Here is a 23,704-nt window from a genome sequence, read left to right as displayed (position 1 = left end):
TATTTTTGAAAGATGACTTTAAACTATCGTAGGTTGCAGGTTAGGTTATGCCCCCCCTCCTTGTATTTTGTTTTTTTTTAAAATAATGATAAGGCCTGCGGGTGATGCTCAGTCCCTACCCCTTCAAGGGTAATTTATTTTCTAAAAAAAGCCCAAACACCCAAATAAAAATATTTAATACTAAACCATAGATTTTAAACCAAAAATGCTAAACCGTAAACCATAAAAGCTAAAAAAAACAACACCCTAACACTAATACTAACCCTACCTCTATACGTAAACCCTAAACCCTAAGTAAAAAAAACTAAGCCCAAAATACAAAGACCCAAACATTAAACAATAAACCATAGATTTTAAACTTCAAATCCTAAACCATAAACCTTAAAACATTAAAAAGATCTAAATACAAACCCAAACCCTTACCCTAAGCCATTACCAAAAACGCCAAGCCCAAAATACCAAAACCCAAACATTAAACATTAAACCATAGATTTTAAACCAAAATCCAAAACCTCAAAACCTAAAACTTAAAAAAACCCTAAACCCTATCCCTAACACGAACCCTAACCCTAAACCCTAATCCAAAGCCTATACCAAAAGTCTAAAATACCAAAACCCTAACATTAAACACTAAACCATAGATATTACAACTCAAATCCTTAACCACAAACCCTAAACCTAAACCTTAACCCTAACTGTAATCCTACCATAAACGCTAAACCCCAAGACCAAAATACCAAAAACCAAACATCAAACACTAAAACATAGATGCTAAACCTCAATCCTAAATGTTATACCCAAAAACCTAAAAAAAGCAAAACCCTAACCCTAACCTAATCCTAAACAATAAAACCAGAACCCTAAGCCCAAAATACAAAAAGCCAAACATTAAGTGCTAAACCATATATTTTAAACCTCAAATGCTAAAATATAAAACCATAAAACCTAAAAAGAAGTTTACACTCTAACCCTTATCCTAACCCTAACTATAAATCCTAAACCCTAAACCCTAAGTCCATAATACAAAAATCCAAACATTAAACACTAAACCATAAATTTTAAACCTCAAATCATAAACAACAAACCCAAAAAACTAATAAGACCTATTCCCTAACCAAAACCCTAACCCATTAACCCAAAACCCCAAGCCCTAAATACCAAAACCTAAACCCTAATCCAAAAATATCACTAACATGAACCCTAACCTTAACTATATACACAATACCAGAAATACTAAAACCCTAACATTAAACACTAAACCTTATATATTAGAACTCAAATCCTTAACCCCAAACCGTAAAACCTAAAAACAACCTAAAACCTAACCCTAACCCAAAGACGAAAATACCAAAACCCAAATATTAAACATTAAACCATTGATAATAAACCTCAAATCCTAAATCCTAAACCCTAAAACCTAAAAAATCCCAAAACCTAACCATAAATAATAAACTCGAAACCCTAAGTCAAAAATACTAGAACCGAAATATTAATGACTAAACCATAAATTTTAAACCTGAAATGCTAAACCCTAAATCATACAACCTAAAAAAAACCTACACCCAAACCCTAACCCTAGTCCTAATCGTAACCCTAACCCTAACCCTAAATTCTAAACCCTAAACCCTATGTCCAAAATAAAAAAACCCAAACATTAAACACTAAACCATTAATTTTAAAACATCAAATACTGAGCCACAAATCCTAAAAACTAAAAATTAACCTAAACCCTAACCCAAACCATAATCCAAACCCTCTCCCTATCCTTAACCCTAAGCCTAACCTAAACCATTAACCCGATAACCTAAGCCTAAAATATGGAATTGAGCCCCATTTTCTAGATTTTTTTATCTCTCTAGTATATTCTCTCTCTAACGGACACTTTCTCTCTCACACAACGGATATAGAACAGTCAGGCAAGTGCACCACCGTAACGGCGCATGCATTGCCGGTGGGGGTCAGATGGCTTCCGGACCAAAGCCAAAAGAAGCACCTTGGAGATGGATACAAACCCCAACAGAACACGCTCCAAGATCAATCTTAGAATGCCTCAAAATTGCAAGTAAAAGATGCGATGAAAACTACGAATTTGGAAGGGGAGTTCGATAAAGATCAAGCAAATATTTACCAAGGAATTTCTGTGTGGAATCTTGAAGAAATGATAATGGCAATGAATACGTTGCATCAACATCCATCACATATCCAAAAATCAGCCAATTTCACCGTTGTAATGAGTCAGAATCGAGAGGCGCAATTTGATGGAACTCCAATGGAGTCGCTTGAGTCGAATATGCATTTTTGATCAACTTCTAGTCAAATTCGTAAGGATTCGACCACTGGGGTTTGTTTCACCAATAATGGGGTACATCCACTTCAATCTCAGGTGAAATGGACAAAGGAATCGCCTCCAGCGAGAAATTCGGTTAAGAGAGAACTCGAATCATCAGAACTCATGGAATACTATTGAATGAGACTAATTCTCAGGCCTAGAACATCCATCTAACAGATAATTACAATCACTCCAAAGGGGAAATCAACAACAATAATATTTCAACACCATACATTGATCCTAATTCTATATTATAAAAAGAAAAGCATAAAAGTGAAGGGCAGACCTCTATTTCTGATCGAAAGTCCTAACAACACCAACTTGAGTTTTCTGAGTCGATCGAAGCAACAACAATTGGAGAAGAAAACAAAACACAACAGGAGGAAAATTTGATTACGTAGCATGACACTAACAGGAACACTATGAGGATGCACCCAGCAACCTCATCAAATGACACACAATCATCGAAATTTTATTATGGTTTAGAAAGTAATTCATCCTATATAAATCCTTCTTTTAATACAGGTAACTCGAAAATCAAACCTCACCGGATGACAAAGGTGAGGAACATGGAATGTAAAGCTGCAAAGGCAAGAACACTAGAGGCAAAAACATGATCAACAAGGCAAAGAGTTGCAGCAGGGAGGAAATGAACAAAGGAGTGCTGGAAGCTGCAAGCATGTCATAGAACACGTCTAAGGAATTGTTGCCAAGAAGGTTCAAGGGAGTGTTGCCTAATAAAATGATCAATCCAAACACACCTACAATCAAAGAGGAGTAAACTTATGGAATCAAATCAATCAAGCAAGTGTGGAGTACCATAATAACTTCCCCAAAATATCCAACAACTACTCCAGTATGAGCCTAATACTAAAGCAGATAAAACTAATAAGCAGGCCACTAATGTGGTTCAGTTTATTGATAGAAGTCCTTCCAACCAAAAACATGTTCATAATCCTAATAACAATGCAAAAACTGAAAAAAATCTGAACCTACACCAAATATTGTGGTGCATCTTTTGCTGCAAGGTTGAGATACAATCAGTCAAAAAATGAAATTCCTATTGTCTTAAAGGATCCTATACATACGACTAGACATGGATTTCCGGCTGTGCTACTTGATGAGGATGACAATTATGTGAAATTGGCTGAGGTTTGTAAATACACACTTGTGGGACCGTTCACTAATACGATGCCATAAATGGAACTATTGAGAAAAAAGCTTTATTCTCAAAATTCAATTCACAGGAAGTGTGAAGATCACACATTACAATGCAAGACATGTTTATATTGACCTTGATAATGATTCTGACTACCAAAAAGTTTTGACGAAGCTTAGAAAGAATATTGAATGGCAAGTGATGAGAATACATACTTCCCCTTCTTTTACCCCTGATGAGGAAACTCCCATTGCTTCAATTTGGGTGGCTATCCCTAGATTACCTTGAATTGTTATAACCAAGTGCTACTAACGACTATTTTGGAGTAAATTTGAAAGGTGTTATTCCTAGATTCAACATCCTCCCAAAGAACTAGAGGTAGAAGTTTAAGGTTAAAAGTTCAAGTGGACCTAACAAAAACTAGACCCAGTTATATTTGGCTGGGATTTAAGAATTCAAACCACATAAAGAGGAGATGGTTAAACTTTAAATATAAAGGTATTCCTAACTATTGCATATAACGCAAACACCAAGGACACATGGAAGATGACTGTACAATCAAGAGAAGGGATGAGAAGTTAAAGAAAAGGAAGGATGAAAAAATTGAAAAAAAAACATTAAGGAACAAGGAAATCACACAAAACCCAATGAGAATGAAAAGATTACGCATGAAGCTACAACAAAGTAATAAAATTAACTAAACAATCAGCAAAAGGGAGAAGCTAGAAAGGAGGAAGCACAAAATCAATCAAAGAATAAAATTACAGACCAACAATAAGGTAAGCACACCTTTAATCAAAAGGAACAAGGCCAACAAGCAGAATCACAGGAATGGTGGCAGACACAAAAAGAAGACAACAAAAAAATCTGGAACAAACCATCTCTAAAGCTGTTTGGAGTCCTGTCTCACCTCAAAAGCAAAGAAGCAATGGCAGCCAGCAACAAACACAGGAAACAACATGTATACCTAACTTTCGAACTCAAAATTACTATTCTAATCTTGAAATGCAGGAACAACAGGAGACAGGCCTAACAGGGGCTGGAACAATCAGGAAGACAGCAGACTAGTCAAACCAATCAAAAAAAGGGACTGCTAATAGCCCAATTGTCAGGAACAACCTCAACACACACTTGGAATAAAACCAATAACATGGTACTGTCACTAAGAAGAAGAGCACAGATATTGACTCAATGCTCAAATCTCACAATTCCCCCAACTTTATTGATGTGGATGATGGTTTTACTGAATAAGCTGTTGAAGGTATGGATGGGGGGTATCAGGAGAAAACCAATAACCTGCAGGATCGGGTTATCAAAGGGGGGTGTTTGCCTCATTGACCATAGGAAAGACTTTAGATCCCTGGATAATTCTAGGAATAGGCATCAACAAAAGGAAAAACAACAGATCAAACAGAAAATGCAGATCAGAGATAACAGATCACAAGATTCTAAAAATAATAAGGAAAAAAACAACATGCTGAAAAAAAGAGGAAAATAAAGATAAAGGGACAGGTTGATACTTATACTCCGGAAATCACTCCAAAAAGCAAAAATAATCCAACAAACAGAAAAGGGACGCTGCTAAAAGGAGACAGAACAAGCAACAAATCAATGACAGTGAACAGGGACAGGAAAAGAGGAAGGAATCATGCAACAAATTTATTATGATTTATGATAATCATGGATTGGATATCCTCCCTCTTCAGGCTCAATATATGACTCCACTATCATCTGAACCCCTAGACAAGAGACAACAAACATGTAAGCTGAATAAGGTGCCTACTATAGATGAATATAATGTGGATAATTCTGAAGATGAAATTTATGGGGATACTCACTCCTTAGAAGAGTTTGATGAGGATGATGAGACTAGTGATGCCCTTATTAAGGCCTTTAGTCCTCATAATGATCAGAGGCCCTAGAGGAAGAGATCTAAAAAGTTACACAAAGTCAATGTGTTTCTCCAAGGGGTTTCCACCTTGATAAATATCACTTTAAGAAACAAGATGTCAATACTATCACTGCTGGAAGACCTAATACTAGGCTCCTTTCCTCTAGATCTTCCCAATTATTAGTACAATCATATGGAATGTGAGAGGTATCAACACTCAAGGGGTGTTGGAGAGACTCCAGATGCTCAGGAAGCTTCACCATTTATCTGTTATCACTATTTTGGAACCTTTCTCTTATAGTGTGCATGTTTAAAGCTTTAAGGTCAAATTAAACATGGAAAATGCTACTAGTAATTGTAATGGTAAAATTTTGGGCTTTTTGGAGCACTGATATTAACTGTAATATCTTGATGAAGATGAACAACAAATCACTTGCAACATCAAACACAATTAATTACAATACCAATTTACAAGTACATTTGTTTATGCTAAATGTAAAGATCACCTCAAGAGACCTCTTTGGGACAAAATACTACTGCAAGCCTCATCGAATGACAACCCTTGGTCTACTATAGGTGATTTCAATGTTATAACTTCTATGGAGGAAAAACATGGAGGGTTGCCTTATAACATGAGGAAAAGTATGGATATTATAGTTGTTATTGAAGCTTTTGTCCTCTTGGACATTGGCTTTAGGGGTCCTAATTCACTTGGTCCAACAAGAGGGGTATCAATCACATAATTTGGAAGAGGCTTGATAGGCTATGGTAAATGATTCATGGTTGGAAAATATACCTAAAACAACTATAACTCACTTGTTAACTACTGGGTTTGATCATTGTCCTCTTCTTATTGAAATGGTTTTCACAACAATAGATCGCATCAACTACTTCAGATTTCTCAATTGTTGGGTTGAAAACCCTCATTTAATAAAAACTGTTATAACCTGCTAGGAGAAGGAAGTGGCTGGTACTGGTATGTGGAGATTTAACCAAAAAATGAAAATGTTGGTAAACACTCTTAGGGTGTGTTTGGTATGAAGGAAAATGTTTTCCATGGAAAATGTTTTCTTGGAAAACAAGTAGATTTTGAACTTGTTTTCTCATTTTTGGTTGGTGAGTAGAAAATATATTCCGAAAATGATTTTGTGTTTTATTTATAAATGAAAAATATTTTTGAGGAATATCTTTTATTTTTATCAGAATACAAAATATTTTATGAAATTGAAAATAATTTTTAAAAATAATTTTTTTTGGGTAGTGGTGATGGGGGGTGGGGTAGTAGGGGGGGCAGAGGGAGGGGGTAGGAGTGATAAAATAAAAATTTAAAGTTGATAGTATTTTAAAAAAATAAAATTAATTTTTTGGGAGAGTGGGGGTTGGGGTGAGGGGGCTGGTAGGGGTGGGTAGTGAGGCTGGCCGGGGGAGGAGGGGGGTAGGAGCTTAAAAATAAATTTTTGAAGTTGAAAATATCTTTAAAAATCAAAATTAATTTTTTGGGAAGGGGGTGGTGTTGGGGGAGGGGAGCAGGGGGGTGATCATAGATCGGGTGAAAAAATATAATTTTGAAATTGAAAATATTTTTTTAAAATTGATGTTTTCCTAAAAAAAAAAAGTAATTTGATATTGGAGGAGAGTTTTGGAAAATGTTTTCCTTTATTTTTGAAGGGAAGTCATTTTCCTAATTTTGAGGAAAATGAGTTGATTTGGAAAACATTTTCCAAAACTTTTGCTCCAACAAAACATGAGAAAATTGAAAAACATTTTCCAGAAAATGTTTTCCTTCATACGTAACACACTCTTAGTGTTTGGTCTAAGAATGAATTTGGTGATATTTTCCAAAAGGTTAGGAATTATGAGGAACAAGTGCACAACGCTAAAGAAAACTACACCTCTAACCAAAGTGACTCAAATAGAAGTATCCTTCAAGAAATTAATGCAAAGTACATCAAGTATTTCAAGTTTGAAGAAACTATTTTGAAACGAAAAAGCCAGCTTCAATGGTTTAAAGAGGGTAATACTAACTCTAAATACTCCCATTATGTGATAAGGGGAAGAAGAAGGAAATAACTTGTTCATAAAGTTGTCAAGTAAAATTGAAATTGGATACAAGGTGATGACAACATTTCTCAGGTAGCTTGTGAACACTTCAAAGAAATCTTTAACAGTGAAGAAAAGCTTATCAATGAGCATACTTTTGAATGCATTCCAAGGATGATTAGTCAAGACCAAAATACTTTGCTTACCAATATTCCTAGTATGGATAAACTTAAAGATGTGGTTTTTTCTATGAATCCTAATTCTGTAGTTGGCCTTGATGGTATGAATAGGTACTTTTTTCAAAAGTTTTGGCATATTATCAAAAATGATCTAATAAGGGTTGTACATGCCTTTTTCAATGGACAGATGATTTCTAAATACTTCTCCCATTCTTGTATTGTGCTGCTCCCTAAATTTAATAATCCAAACAAGATTACTGAGTATAGGACTATAAGTTTGAGCAACTTCACTAGCAAGACCATATCTAACCTAATGAGAAACAGACTTAGTCCTATCCTCCCTACATTAATCTCTCCTAACAAATCCTAGTTTTTAAAGGTAGAAGTAATTCTGAGAAGATCATGCTAGATTAGGAAATAATCCACCAAATAAAAAACTCAATATTGATAGCAATGTCATCATTAAGCTAGACATGGTAAAAGCTTATGACAGGTTTCTTGGTCATATATTTGCCTGGTTTGAAGGAAAATGGGATTTGCTAAGGTATTTATTGAAATGGTGTGGAGAATCATGGAAAACAATTAGTACTCAATCATTGTTAATTTTAAGAGATACAGTTTCATTTCATTCCACTAGAGGTCTCAAGCAAGGTGATCCTCTTTCCCAGGCCCTATTTATTTTAGGTGCAGAGGTATTATCAAGATTTCTTAACAGGACACACAATCAACAAGACTACGATGGTTTATTCATATAAATGAGGGGTCCACAAGTAAACCATCTCAGTTTTGCTGATGACATAATTTTGTTCAACTCAGAAGATGCAAAACATTGAAGATCTTAATGACTACCTTAAAGGAGTATGAAAATACTTAAGGACAACTTATCAATGGATACAAAAGTCACTTTATGCTACACTCTAATTATTTTAATAGACCAAGAGATAGAATAAAGAGGCTTACAGGTTTCAAACAAAAGCAAGGTACTATTACTTACTTAGGTTGCCCCTTATTTGTTGGCAGGCCTGGGAATGTATATTTTTCTGACCTTGTTAATAATGTTTTTGGCACGATTACAGGTTGTCAAACCAAACAACTCAGCTATGGTAGAAAGTCAATTCTTACAAAACATGTGTTACAGGCCATCCCTATTCACCTACTTTTTGCATTAACTCCTCCACCAACCGTTCTTAAACAAATTCAAATGCTTATGGCTGACTTCTTCTGGGGATGGAAAAGTAATAGGAAGAGGTACCATTGGGATTCTTGGAAAAACCTAAGCTTCCCTTATGATGAGGGAGGAGTGGGAATGAGAGACCTAAAAGATATTTGAAAGGCCTTCCAATTCAAACAATGGTGGATTTTAGAACCAAACAAACCTTGTGGGGAGAACTTTAGAGAGTAAAATATTGTCAAAGGTCCGACCTTGTCAGCAAAAATTGGGATACTGGAGTCTCTTTAATTTGGAATTATACGCTGATGAACAAACAACAAGTGGAGCAACACATCCAATGGAAACATCAAGCTGGAAATCCTAAACCATTGATTTCAAACAAAAATCGTAAACAATTGATTTCAAACAAAAAATCCTAAACCCCAGAACCTAAAGCCTTAAAAAAAACCCTAAACCCTAACCCTAGCCCAATCCCTAAAATGAACCCTAACCTTACCCTATACTTAACCCTAACCCTAATCCCTACACCCTAAACCCAAATCCCAAAATACCAAAACCCTAACATTAAACACTAAACCAAAGATTATACAACTCAAATCTTTAAAATACGAAAACCCAAACATTAAACACTAAACCATTGATATTACAACTCAAATTGTAAACCCCAAACCCTAAAACCTGAAAAACAACCTAAACCCTAGTCCTAACCCTAACCCTAACCCTACCATAAACCCTAAACCCAAAGACCAAAATGCTCCCACTCCTACACCAATTGAATCCACCACACCTAAAGTTCTTCCTACAAACAATTTAGGAACATGTCTCTAAACCACCTTCTTATACAGTGGTCCAAACTTTGGCTGCTTGAGTGAGACACATCCATTCAGCTTAGAGTCCAAATATTGTGTTAAAAACCACTCCCAGACAAACCACTAAACAAGGGCAACCAGCGGTGATATTTTATATGCATGACTATATGCACTCTTACTGTGGACTGTAAATAGACATTGGTAAGGAAGTTTAGTACTACAATACCTAAATTTGAGCTCATTAGAAAAAGCTTCATTCGACAGACTTAACTTAGTGTGTGTGTAGGGGGGGTCAACATTGCTTATTATAATGCTAAACATTTATTTATTGACCTTCAAAATGAACTAGATTACAACACAATGTTGATACAATAAAGAACGACCATTGAGGGTAAACTTATGAGGATCAATCTTGTACACCTATCTTTACTCCGGAAGAGGAGACACCTATTGTCCCTGTTTGGATTTTATTGCCAGGCTTGCCCTATCATTGTTTCAAAAAACCTTTTCGCACTCTGTTATTGGAATCTGTAGACAAGGTCTTATACTTGGATACAACATCTATCAAAAGATCTAGAGAAGCGATGGATAAGGTAATGATGCAAATTGATTTGACCAAACCTAGGCCTAGACATGTGTGGATTCTGTTACATAATGAAGATTATACCATAGGTACATGGACACCTGTGGAATATGAAAACATTCCTCCTTACTGTTAGTACTGCAGACACCAAGGTCACTATATAATGAAAGTGTTAAACAAAAACAATTTATTCAACAAAAGGAGGATGAATGGAACACTCATAGAAAGAAAAATAAAAAACATCAAGAGGAGGTTGGTAAAAAGACAATCTGGGGACCTACAATAACAACCAGCCAGGCAGCAAGAGAAAACCAAAGTTGCATGTACAACAAGCAGTTATGAGTATTAATCCTCAAAATAACATATTTACTAATCTAGCTATGCAGGCATAAAATAATGAAACAGGAGAGGAAGCAAATCAAAAGGTAAACACAACTCAAGAAATTTACAACCGGTTGGAACAAGGAAGCAGTCCAAATCAATAACGAAAGTTTCAAAAAAATGAAGAAAAGAACAACAAGTTAGGTATAATAGCTATAAAATTTAACTCCAATAATAAGCATTTGAATGAGGTTATGATTGGTGTAGCTAAAGGAGGGAAGGATGGGGAAAGTCAGGAGAACCCTACTAACATGCAGGAAGGGGTGACAAAAGGTGGGGAAATTGCATCATGTTGTGCATGAGGGGGCTTACACAGACCAAAACCCTAACCTTAGAGCCCAGGTTAACATAAAAAATAAACAACAAGTTGGGAAATAGAAGATGGCACCGAATACACAGAAGATGGAAGAAAACAAGCAAGTTACTAATGCAGGAAACAAGAAAAAATAGAAAAAGGAATATGGTTACAGTGAAAAATAAAACAAGGGTACCAAAGATAAGGAGAAGGGGAATAATTCAACCAATAGAAAATCTGAAAATACCCCCAAGAGAAAAACAAGTCAAGCAATCAAAAAAGAGATGCAGCTCAGAGAACATGAAAGGAAGGAGGAACCATGAAAAAAATTCTTGATGGTAAGTAATCAGCAGGGAATGGATAACCCTTATTTACAGACTAAAAATAAGAAACCACCTCCAAGGTCCCCTCCAGATAAAGAGCAAATCTATTGTAAAGTTAATACTATACCACTTATAGATGAGTATGAACTGGAAAATTTTGAAGATGAGGTTGACAGAGATAATTAGTTTGTTCAGGACGCTAACGATGTTAATGATATTAGTGAAGCTTTAATAAGAGCTTTCATTCCTCAGAATGATCAGGCACTTAAAGAGGAGGATCAACAAGTAACTCAAAATAAAGGTCTATCTCAAAGAAGGCTGCTACATGACAAGTTTCATTTCTAGAATAAGGATGTTAAAACTATTATAGCTGGCAGACCAGATTCCAAACTATTCTCCTCTAGAGCATCTCAATGATTAATACAATTATACTGAATGTGAGCGGGTTCATTAAACAGGGATATATGGAAATACATAAAATGCTCAAGAAAATGCATCAACTATCTATCATTGCTATTCTGGAGCCCTTTGGAGACAGAGTTAATGTGATGAACCTCAAAATTCAATTAGCCATGGATAATTATGTGAGCAACTGTAGTGGTATAAATTTGCTTTTTTGGGATGGTGATATTGGCTGTAATGTGAGGGATAACGAAGAGCAACAAATTACTTGTGACTTTAATCATAATGAGTTAAAATCAATTCACCATTACCTTTGTCTATGCCAAATGTAAAGAACATCTGAAATATCCTTTATGGATAAAATACTTTAATAGGCTGAGGGGGTGGACAAGGCTTAGTATTTTACTGATAGATTATAATGTAATAACAACTACAAATGAGAAGTTGGGAGGGATACCTTACAACATTTTAAAGAGCATGGATTTCATAGTTATTATTGAGGCTTGTGGGCTAATGAATATCAAATTTAGTGGTCAAAAATATACTTTGTCCAACAAGTGTGTTATCAACCATAGATTATGGAAAAGCCTTGACAGGGCCCTTATTAATGATATATGAGTTTACCTGATACCCCAAATCACCATTACTTATTTATGTTCTACTGACTTAGATTATTATCCATTATTAATGGAGATAGTCAACAAAGAGGAGGTCCACATTAAATATTTCAGATTTCTTAACTGCTCAGTAGACAGCCCTCACTTCCTGTAGATTGTGAAAACTTGCTGGGAGAGGGAAATGGAAGGAAATACAATATGGAGATTCCATCAAAAGCTGAAAAGATTATCTAATACTCTTAAGTTCATGGTCTAAGAGAGAATGGGGAGGCACTTGATGATCTTAGTGTTAAGTACATTCGATATCTCAATCCGGAAGACTAAATTATGAAATAGAAATCTCAGTTGCAATGTTCAAGGAGGGAGACACAAACTTTAAATTCTTCCAATCTCTGATAAGGGGAAGAAGGAGAAAATATTCACAAAATTCATGAGAATGGGGAATGGTTGTAGGGAGAATATAGTATTGGTAAGGCTACCTATGAATACTTTCAACAAATGTTTACAGGAGCAGACAAAATTATCAATGAAGATTCTTTAGACTGTATCCCTAGAATGGTCGGAACAATATGACACACTCATCAACATTCCTAACATGGAGGAACTGAGAGAAGTGGTCTTCTCCATAAACCCCATGTCTGCAGCAGGGTCGAATGGAATGAATGAGTATTTCTTTTTGAAATGTTGGCGCATCATCAATCATGACCTTATGGGAGTGATTTTGGGTTTTCTTCAGTACCCAAGTCATTCCTAAATATTTTTCACATTCCTGCATTTGCTTCTACCAAAGATGATTAACCCCAACAAAATGAAGGAGTTCACGCCTATTAGCCTTAGAAATTTCATTAGTAAAATCATCTCCAAACTCTTGAGCAAAAGATTGAGTCCTATTCTTCCTAATTTTATTTCTCTCAATTAAATAGGGTTTGTGAAGGGTAGAAGTGTCTCTAAAAACATCATGCTGGCTCAGGAAATTATACATAAAATCAAAAAGCCTAATATTGGTAGTAATGCATTATGAATCTAGATATGAAAAAGGCTTATGACACAGTCTCTTGAGCCTAGATTTGTCTGCTATTATGGAAGATGGGATTTAATGAGGTCTTCATTGATATGTTGTAGAGAGTTATGGCTAGTACTGGTATTCCATCCTTATTAATGGGAGGAGATTGGATTTTTCGAATTTACTAGAGGCCTTATACAAGGTGGTCGCATTTTCTTTGCCCTAATTATTTTAGGTGCAGAGCTGCTCTACCGCTCTTTAAATAGGTTGGATAATCATCCAGAATATCATGGTTTCTTCAAGGAAGTGAGAGGCCCCCAGGTGAATCATTTGAGCGTAGTAGATGACACAATTCTGTTCTATTCTAGAAGAGCCAAAACTCTCCAACTCGTCGTGCAAACTCTCAAGAATTATGAGAAAACATCTGACCAGCTGATCAATAGTGATAAAAACCAATTGATGGCGCATCTGAATGTCTTTAACAGTATAAAGGACAGAATTAAATGAATCACAGGTTTCAAAAAGAAACAGGGACCTCTTACTTATCTTGGGTGCCATCTCTTTGTTGGTAGACCTAGGATAATTTATTTTTCTGACTTTGTCAATAAGATGATTTGCAGGATTACTGGGTGGCAGACAAAGCAACTAAGCTATGAGGAAGATTTCACACCGGGAATGTAGACCCCAGATGAGACCGACATCGTTAAGACTTTGGAATCATGAACATAATTTTAGAACAACTTGAACAAAACTTAAGAAATTTGCTCCCTTAGGCTGAGAGCTCTTCCCTCCAGACTTAGTTTATTTTTCAGTCTTTTTCTTCTCTCATTTGTGTAGTTCAATAATATCCTTTGATCTTACATTTTACTTATAAGTGCAATGATTCATCGTAGTCCTATACATAATATGAATCGAGTAAGTGATCCAAAAGACTAAGGAAATGATTTGGCTACCCTACTTACAAGGTATATTTTCCATTCTTATTAAATTTGACCTGAATGTATTTATAAGCCAATCTTTATTGGTTATGCCCATTAATTGGTTGTTAACCTAATAAATGAATCGTTGAGGCATATATCCACACTCCAATATTACAATAACCAATAACTTTTTAAGACTTTATTCTTGTCAAACGCTGGTGATTGACATTCTTAAGCTTTTGCTTACTTAGCTCACTTTGAACTTATGTTTCTACTTCTTTGATCTATTATTCACTGTGAAGATGCTACTTTTATTTCTTTCTTACTTTCTTTAAAGAATTCTTTAGCATTAACGGAGGTAGATCATGTGAGCTAACATGAAATCCAGTGTCTGCCCCACACCGAAAAGGGGTGGTTCACCAATCAAAGTAAACCTAGATCATGTGAGTTAAATTGAAATCACGTGTATTCCCCACAACTAAAAGGGGTGATTCACCGGCTAAAGTGAAACAAAGTCCAATGTCTTCCCCATACTTAAAAGAGGTGGTTAACGGCTAATGTGAAATCGAATAATTTCTTTGAGCATTAATCGACATAGATAATGTGAGCTAAAGATGAAATCCAGTGTCTGCCCCACACTAAAAAGCGGTGGTTCACCAGCCAAAGTGAAACTGAATACTACCTATCTCTATTAGGTGGAATCCACGAGTTAGTTCCTATGTCGGAATCATAGTTCAAAGACTAGGAGATTTCGGAGAATACTTATAAACCTTTGGGGTCCTCTCATATCATGAGGCTTAGATGTGCTTGCACAAGCTCATTGCTAGTCTATCGGTGCTTTTCTCAAATTTCTTATAATTTTTAACTTTTAGAGTTGACTTATACATCATGGAAGCGTGCTCCTAATATGAGGTAAGCTTAACTCAATGGATGACTTTTCATGCCTTTCTTTACTTGATGAATGTGAACTTAAACCTTACATTATCATCATGGTGTTAATGAGACTTGTCTCACGATTTCTAACACCATCTTATGTGATTATCTTTAACATAATTGTTTAGGTGCAAGTGAGACTTGTCCCACTTCCTTTAACCCCCATTCTTGTCAATTTCATAACTAATAAGCTTTTAGTTATGTAATTACTCACATTATCTTGCTCAATGTCATTTGGTAGACTTTTATCATCTTTATCAAAAGTTATAAACTTATTAAATGTACTACTATATTCATAGTTCATTTGGATAGGGTATGTTGGGACTTTTCCCAATGATTGGCATACCCTTGGTTATGAATTCATTGAGTTACATTGGTCATGCTTAATTTGGTATAACGTAGTAATTAGACACTTTTTATATCATATTTTGGAAATAACATTGTAAGCCAATTTATTGGAACAAATTAAACTATGATATTATCACTAGCCAAGCCAATTAAAATTATGTATATACTATACTAATCTCATCATTTTAAGCAAACAAACTTTTAATCGAAGGAATAATTCAATACTTAATTTGGTCAAGCAATAAAGTTGATTTGACATTGAAGATCCATTAATTAGCTTTGATTCACGTCTTATTTCTACTTGGAAACATTGCATTCCAACCACTTACAAACATATCTGCTGTAAACACAAAGAGTAATTCGAAACCTTCGTCCCTTTTCAACAGTAAATTGAATTTTATAAATGACTTATAACAATTTAATCATTTCGAACACAATTTTGCATCAATCATACGGATCTAACCTATAGGTATCATTCGACATTATTAAATCATAAAAACTTACACATAATGATTAGTTAGCACCACATACCAACAACATGCTCGAGATTTTTCATTAAACATAATACTGAAAGTCAAAAATAGGGTAAATTAGGGAGATGAACATTCAAAAATTTCATTGGGAACAACCCTAGTTTCAGATCTCTTGAATTCAAAACATTTGAAAAGCCTATAGGGGAAAGGAAACCAAGAGAAAACTCATACCTTATTGTAATCTACGAAGATCACCTTGCACTTTGCACGAAAACCTTGAAGAATAGCCTTGAAATCGCCTAAGGCGAATTTCCTATTTTACTTACGATTGCTTACTGTTTTGAGTCGTGAGTTTTCTTGTGATTGAACATAAGTCTAAGTCTTAGGAACAAATATTGACTAATTAAACTTAGCTTAATTGAGTTAATTAAATAAATCAATTAGCTAATTACCAAAATGCCCCTCATAAATTGACTAAAAAAAGAGAACATTTGACTTAGCCAAATCTAGAAATTTTCTAAGTGAACTTCGCCAAATCTAGAAATTTTCGAAGTGTTTCGGCTAGATTTTGATTTTTAATTAATTGATTGATTTTCTAATTTAATTAATTAACTGATCGAGGGTAATAACTAAAGTACACCTAAGTCATTAGGACCATAAGAAACTCTTTTGGATCATCCTAGGTTAGGTACTACGATTTTTCTTAGTTGGTTACTTGTCTTAATTTGACCTGATTAGGTCTTAGGTTTTCGGGTCCCTTAGTTAGTTTCTTTTGGTTTTTCCTAGGTTAGTTAGTTATCTAGGTCAGTTGGAGTCTAGGACCTGTTAGGCAGATTGGCCCCACATGGGCTGACCCAGACGCGCGCCTGTCCCGAACTGCTCTAACCGAATCGATTAGCTTGTCTCTTGGCCAGTTTCACATGTGTTTCGTGTACTTTCCCAACTAACTATTCTTGAAGGTTCATTTGGACTATTTACTTTTTGTCCCAAGGATCCTCAGTTTGTCCTTGGGCACCGCTTAATCTACATGATCATTTTAATTGGTCATGTGCAATGGTACCTAAGTTTGACACTTGGATGCCTAGTACATAATGTGTTAAGTTGAGAATCAATAATTTTAGCTTATGGTCATTATTGCTGGCACAATTCTTAAACAAGCTTGGATTACATTTTAAATTCCTGTGTATACATACAAATTGGCTAACACCCTTAAGCCAATATTCTATAATATGCCAAATATTTCTCATTATTGGGCATTGAGATGCCTATTGACCCCAATACACATTCATTAAAAAATTTACTATGCTCTTCACTAGTCATGTACATTTTCAGGAATATTAAAGAAGGGCAGTTTTTATTAAGCATGTGTTACAAGCTTTCCCACTTCACTTACTTTCAGCTATAACTCCTCCTTTCATAGTGCTTAAAGAGATTCAGATACTTATGGCATATTTTTTTCTGGGGATGGAAGAGCGAAAAGAGAAAATATAACTGGGCATCATGGAGGAACTTAAGCTAACCTAATGAGGAAGCAGGGGTTGGAATGAGAAACCTTAAAGATGTATATTTATCCTTTGAATATAAGAAATGGTGGATCTTAAGACTAAACACACCTTATAGGGTGAATTTCTAAAATCCAAGTGTTGCCAAAGATCCAATGCCATTTGTAAGAAATGGGATTATGGTGATTCTTTGAGCTGGAAGCATATGTTGCACAAGAAAAACCAAATTGAGCAACCAATTCAATGGAAACTAAACTCTAGAACCTGTTCCTTTTGGTGGGATAACTTGTTAGGGCAAGGACGACTTGCTCAATTCTCTACTAACATTCAAAGGTTTGATTTTCGCAAAGTGGCAGACTTCTGGATGGAAGGGAAATGGAACTATCATATATTAATTCAACAGGCTCCTCCATTTCAATGGGTAAACATCCTCGCACAACAGTTCCTCCACATCAACAATTCCCAGACCAAGCTTACTGGAAACTCCACTCCAACATGCAGTTTAGTTTCTTTTCAGCATGGAATAAAAACAAGGAAAAAAGATTTAACTCTCAAATCAATTCCATCATTTGGAATAAACACATTCCTTTCAAAGATTCTTTTTTATTATGGACAGAATTAAAAGTCAAAATACCTACTAATTAAAGGCTAACAACTTTTGGCATTGAGCCAAAAATTTGCTTCTGTTTTTGTTATAGGTCAGGTACAGACAAAATCAATCAAATTTTTAGCACTGAAGCACTAGTAGAAGAAGTTTTGAGAAGCTTTGCAACTATGGCTGGAGTTAAAATTGATCACATTTATCTTCAACAATTAATTTTATAGTAGTGGACAATGAAACACAAAACTGAAGCTCATAAACTCATTTTATAGGTCACCCATATTCTCATCTACCGGAACCTCTTGAAGAATAGATATTCTAGTAGTAATATAGAGGCAAAACATCCAATAGTAGAAGAGTAAGGTATGCAATATATAATGACAATTATAGACTCATAACTGCTCATTTCAAGAATAATTGTCCTTCTACATGGAAAGGAATCATTCATCTAGCAAAAAGGTGTAAGCATGTCATAAAGGTACAAATGGTAGCATGGACAAGACCACCTGACCAATGGATCAAGATCAACATTGATGGAAGTGCATCAAGAAACCCAGGCAAGATTGGGGCAGGTGGTATATTGGGAGATCATACAGGAAAATTATTAATTGCTTTTACATCTCCCCTTAGAGAAGGATCAAACGATCAAACGGAAATAGGTGCAACCATCTTTGGAATGACTTGGGCATTGGAACTAGGATATAGGAAAATCATTCTAAAAGTGGACTTACTGTTAATTGTGAATCTGATTATGAAAAAATCAACACCACAATGGCGTATTTGTATACAGATGGAAAGGTTGCAAATACTTATCTTCCAGGCAAAGGAATTCAAATGCATACATATCTTTAGGGAGGGAAACTTGGTTGTTGACTACTTGTCCAAACACAGACACAATCTCACTAGTCCACAACTCTAAAACAACAGTCAAAAGTTACCTAAAGAAGAAAACACCTATTATCAGCTAGATATACAGGGAATGCCAAGTTTTAGAAGGAAGAAGAGCAAAAAGTTCAAAGAACCTCCCTAGACTATGTATCACCTTTTCAACTTATCTATGATTTAAATTTATAGCTTCTTTGAATAGGTTAGATAGTTATTTTGTGTGATTTAAAAGGTAAACGGAGAGTATCCCTTGTTTAAATTCCTAGAATCTTTGTATCGAGAGGAGTCCTCCCTTTTAGGTGCTTAGATTGTTGGTCATTGTTTTAGGGGATAAGACTGCTTTCCTTGGAAAGTATACTATGAACAACCATAGGACCGAAGGTAAGGTTTGAGCCACCCTCCTTGTATTTTGTTTGCTTATTAATGTTAAGGCCTGGGGGTGTTGCACAGCCCTTTACCCCCCCCCCCAAGTGTAATAAAAATAAAATTAAAAAAACGCCCAGAATACCAAAACCCAAACATTAAATACTAAATCATAGCTTTTAAACCTCAAATTCTTAACACTGAACCATAAAACCTAAAAAAAACCTACACCCTAACGTGCATCCTAACCTTAACTATAATCCTAAACCCTAAATCATAAACCTAAGTCCCAAAAAAATGTCTAAAAAAAAACTAAGTCGAAATACGAAAACCCAAACATTAAACACTAAATCGTAGATTTTAAACCAAAAATCCTAAACCCCAAAGCCTAAAACCTAAAAAAACCCTAAATAATATCTCTAACCCTATCCCTAACCCTTACCCTAACCTTAACCCTAACCATAAGCCATAAACCCTAAATACAAATCCAAAAATACAAAAACCCTAACGTTAAACACTAAACCATAGATATTACAACTTAAATCCTAAACCACACGCCCTAAAACCTAACAAAACCTAAGCCCTACCCCTAATCTTAACCCTAACCCTAGCATAAATTCAAAACCCAAAGCCCAAAATACAAAAACACAAACATTAAACACTAAGCCATTGATATTAAACCTCAAATCTGAAACCTAGAAACCTAAAATAACCCTAAACAGTAACAGTAACTGTATCCCCAAAACGAACTCTAACTCTAATGCTATCCTTAAACCTAACCCTAAACCCTTAATTGTCGCGACCCAACCCGATGGGCCGTGACTAGTGCCCGTTTTTGACACTCAAATACAAACATGCTAAGTATAACCAACTGAAACTATCACTATATGCAATTTAATCAAATCCTAACAACCCCAACGCCATATATATATATATATATATATATATATATATATATAGGACATGTCTCATAAGGAGTCATAACAATTCAACCGTAACAACATACGCGAGCTGGCAAGGCTGCCACTATCTAATGCATAATAGCATACACAAGCCAACAAGGCTGCCACTACACAATACACAATGATGTACGCAGTCGACAAGGCTTCCCCTGTACGAGTAGACATCCCAAAAAAACCATGTCCAGTCCATTATCCAAAACATATATATATACAACCAACATAATGATTACAGACCTCTAAGACTATAGTAGTAAAACTCGACATGACAGGGCCCCACCATACCCATAGACAGGCAAAAGGCTACACAAAAAGTTATGTACCAAAACGACTAGGCTCCGGAATAGTGGAGCTCTCCAATTCATCTAAGTAGATATCCTAGGCGGGAGGATCACCGAACCGTGTGTCTACACCTTCGGGCATGAAACTCATCCCCCCAAGGAAAGGGGGGGGTCAGTACAGACAATGTACTGAGTATGTAAAGCATAAGGTAAAGATGAAAGGATACCAACATGGTAAGTCGAAACAAAATATCGCTACACATGTGCCCTTTTAAGTGAAAATCATGCATATCTTTAACACATAAGGTGCCCAGCTTCCCTAGTAAGGGGTTCGGCAAAATAATCATCACATAATATTCGTCATCATCATCATCATAACAATCCTCATCACCAATCATATATATAATATACATACCCGTCCCTTTAGTGGGGGACTCAGTGACATATGCAAGAAACTCCGCACGAACATTACCCGGCCTCGGACTCGGTGAATGATAAATGACTCTATGCAAGAGCAGAATATTATGAGCAATCATATGGAATTAAAATCATTTCATATAACACTATAGAACAATCAACGTGACCAGCAAGGAGTATTACCAATGATTAACATTTTATCAAGATTATAAACGTTAAATACGCTATGGAAACATAAAATCTCAATGATTCTAAGAAGTACTACAATAGATATGAGAATTCATTAAGACTTAGACATAGCCGATATATAGAGGAATAGCTGTGGAAGCATGAATATACGTCACATAGTCGCTCTAGAAGTAAGTATAAAACCTGTCCGTTATTCGCTCATTTTTAAAAGTCATGCCAAACAAAGAAAGAAGGGGTAGCGTTACATATCGTATAGTCGAGCCGCACGTCAAATATTTACTGCTCAAGCTATTAATCAATAACAAGGAACAATCGTGCCGCAATTAGATAAACGACACGCTTAACTACTTATTGTAATCTAGCCAATAATCTAACAAAAATCCGGCAGCACTTCCCCTATTTTCCTTACTTCGTCCCAATCCGACAACAACCCAAATTATCCACAGCAATACCAATAACACATATAACCCAACGAATCATATTAAACAGCCCCCTCCCCCAAAATAGTTCTGTCTTGGCAACCATAGTAACGAAGCAACGACACACCGATCGGTAACTCGTTTAATAATTTGCAACACATCTACCTTATCATATTCATCCTTTGGAGTATATACCCATAATCACATTTAACTTATACATATCGCCAAAACAAAATTTTCCCGCAGTTTGCTTTAATCAAAACAGCCCAAGCACCAACACGACACCACTAATAATCCGATTATGGTTTCCGTTCATACTTAGCACATTAAATAACTAAAAAAAACTTCCGAAGCTACTATTTACGCCCCCTTCAAATCATTAGTGGCTAATGAACAAAGGCCTTCTAAGGAATTAACAAACCAAGCAAAGAGATTACTAACCAAATTCTTTGCAGCTGCTGGCCAAGAATTGCATGGTTGGTTTTCTCCATTTCCATGGCTGCCTAAGCCAAGAGGTGAAGAATATGATATGTTGCAATGCATTTCACACCTCATTTATAATATGAAGTGGAGGCAGCCCCCCTCTACACGTATCCCATTAAGGCCAGCTCCCAATATGATCCCTTTTTTATTTGCCTTGAGTGGTGGGTCGCACTAGATTAATTTAATCCTAATCAGCCACTAATTAATCCCTCAATTAAAGTTAATGTCACTTAAATTAACAAAATCATACTTAACAACACATTTGGAATTAACATCCTTGCCTAATATTTCTTTAATCACTTGGAACTTAAACTAAAATTTCATTCCCCGAACATACATCTACTAGTTCATGACGCGCACTACGTATAAAAATATGAGGCATAACATACTTCCCCCCTTACGAACATTCATCCTCGAATGTTAAGTTAGCATCTTACGAAAAAAGGTTCCAACGGGGTCTCTCTAACAGTTATACCTATGAACCTGCATTCCGTAACTCACTGATGCCTCATAGAGTTACAACTTACTACATAATCTCATTTATCAATCAATATAGTCATGCTAGGATTGAATTACCTGCAGGTACGGGGAACAAGTGATGATACTTGTTCTTCATTTCTTCTTCCACTTCCCAAGTCCTCTCCTCCCTATAATTATTTTGCCACAAAACTTTGACGGAAGCCACATCCTTAGTACGTAACCTTCTAACCTTGTGATCAAGTATAACTACGGGTTTCTCCTCATATGACAACTACTCTGTTACCTGAACATTATCTACAAGGAATACTCTAGAAGGATCACCAATTCATTTACATCGTATCGATACATGGAAGACTGGATGTACCTTCTCCAAATAAGATAGTAGATCAAACTCATACGCAACCTTGCCTATCCTACAAACAATCTGATAAGGCCCAATGTATCTCGGACTAAGCTTCCCCTTCTTGCCAAATCTCATCACACCCCTCATGGGTGATACCTTCAGGAATACCCAGTCACCAATCTGAAACTCCAAATCTCAAAGCCGATTATATGCATATGACTTCTGTCGACTCTGGGCTGCTAATTATCTTTCTTGAATAAGCTTCACCTTGTCAACAGCTTGCTGAAGCATATCCGGGCCTATTAAATTAATCTCACCAACATCAAACCAACCAATAGGTGACCTGCACTTCCTCCCATATAAGGCCTCGTACGGTGCCATCTGGATACTAGAATGGTAGCTATTATTATAGGCAAACTCAATGAGCGGCAAGTGTTTATCCCAGCTACTTTTAAAGTCAATAATACAGGCCCGCAACATATCTTCTAATATCTGAAGAGTACGCTCAGCCTGCTCATCAGTCTGAGGGTTAAATGTTGTGCTATGGTTCACTTGTGTCCCCAATCCCTTCTGAAACGATCTCCAAAAGTTGGCTATAAATTGAGCTCCTCTGTCTGATATAATGGACATGTGAACCCCATGAAGTCTCACTATCTCCCTGGCATACAACCTCGCATAATCTTCAGCCGAATAGGTAGTCCTGACTTGAAGAAAATGGGCCGATTTCGTCAGCCTATCTACAATAACCCATATAGAGTCATACTTCTATTGAGTGCGAGGTAAGCCTGTAATGAAGTCCATATAAATCATCTCGCATTTTCAAGTAGGGATATCTATCTCCTGTAATAATCCACCAGACTTTTGATGTTTGATCTTGACTAGTTGACAATTCGGGCACTGAGCATCAAACTCCGCTATATCCTTTT

General features: G+C 35.9%; 1 protein-coding gene across 5 annotated transcripts in view; it reads right to left on the bottom strand.

Moving 5' to 3' along the window:
- Positions 1 to 23,704, bottom strand: part of LOC138337666 (uncharacterized) — an 85,130-nt gene that overhangs the window by 55,892 nt on the left and 5,534 nt on the right. Inside the window, exon 1 of one of the 5 annotated variants that reach the window (XR_011211060.1) lies at positions 21,914 to 22,043. The exons of 2 other annotated variants lie outside the window; for them this stretch is intronic. The gene's annotated coding sequence lies outside the window, so the exon portion shown is untranslated. Of the gene's footprint in view, positions 1 to 21,913; positions 22,053 to 23,704 lie in introns of those variants that run through there. 2 more of the 5 variants (XM_069287892.1, XM_069287895.1) reach the window with 2 other exon arrangements.

The sequence above is a fragment of the Solanum lycopersicum genome, chromosome 8 (assembly GCF_036512215.1).
Source record: "Solanum lycopersicum chromosome 8, SLM_r2.1".
NCBI classification, from domain to species: domain Eukaryota; kingdom Viridiplantae; phylum Streptophyta; class Magnoliopsida; order Solanales; family Solanaceae; genus Solanum; species Solanum lycopersicum.
The sequence above is the reverse complement of the archived record's forward strand: the minus strand, read 5'-3'. Positions and strand labels throughout refer to the sequence as shown.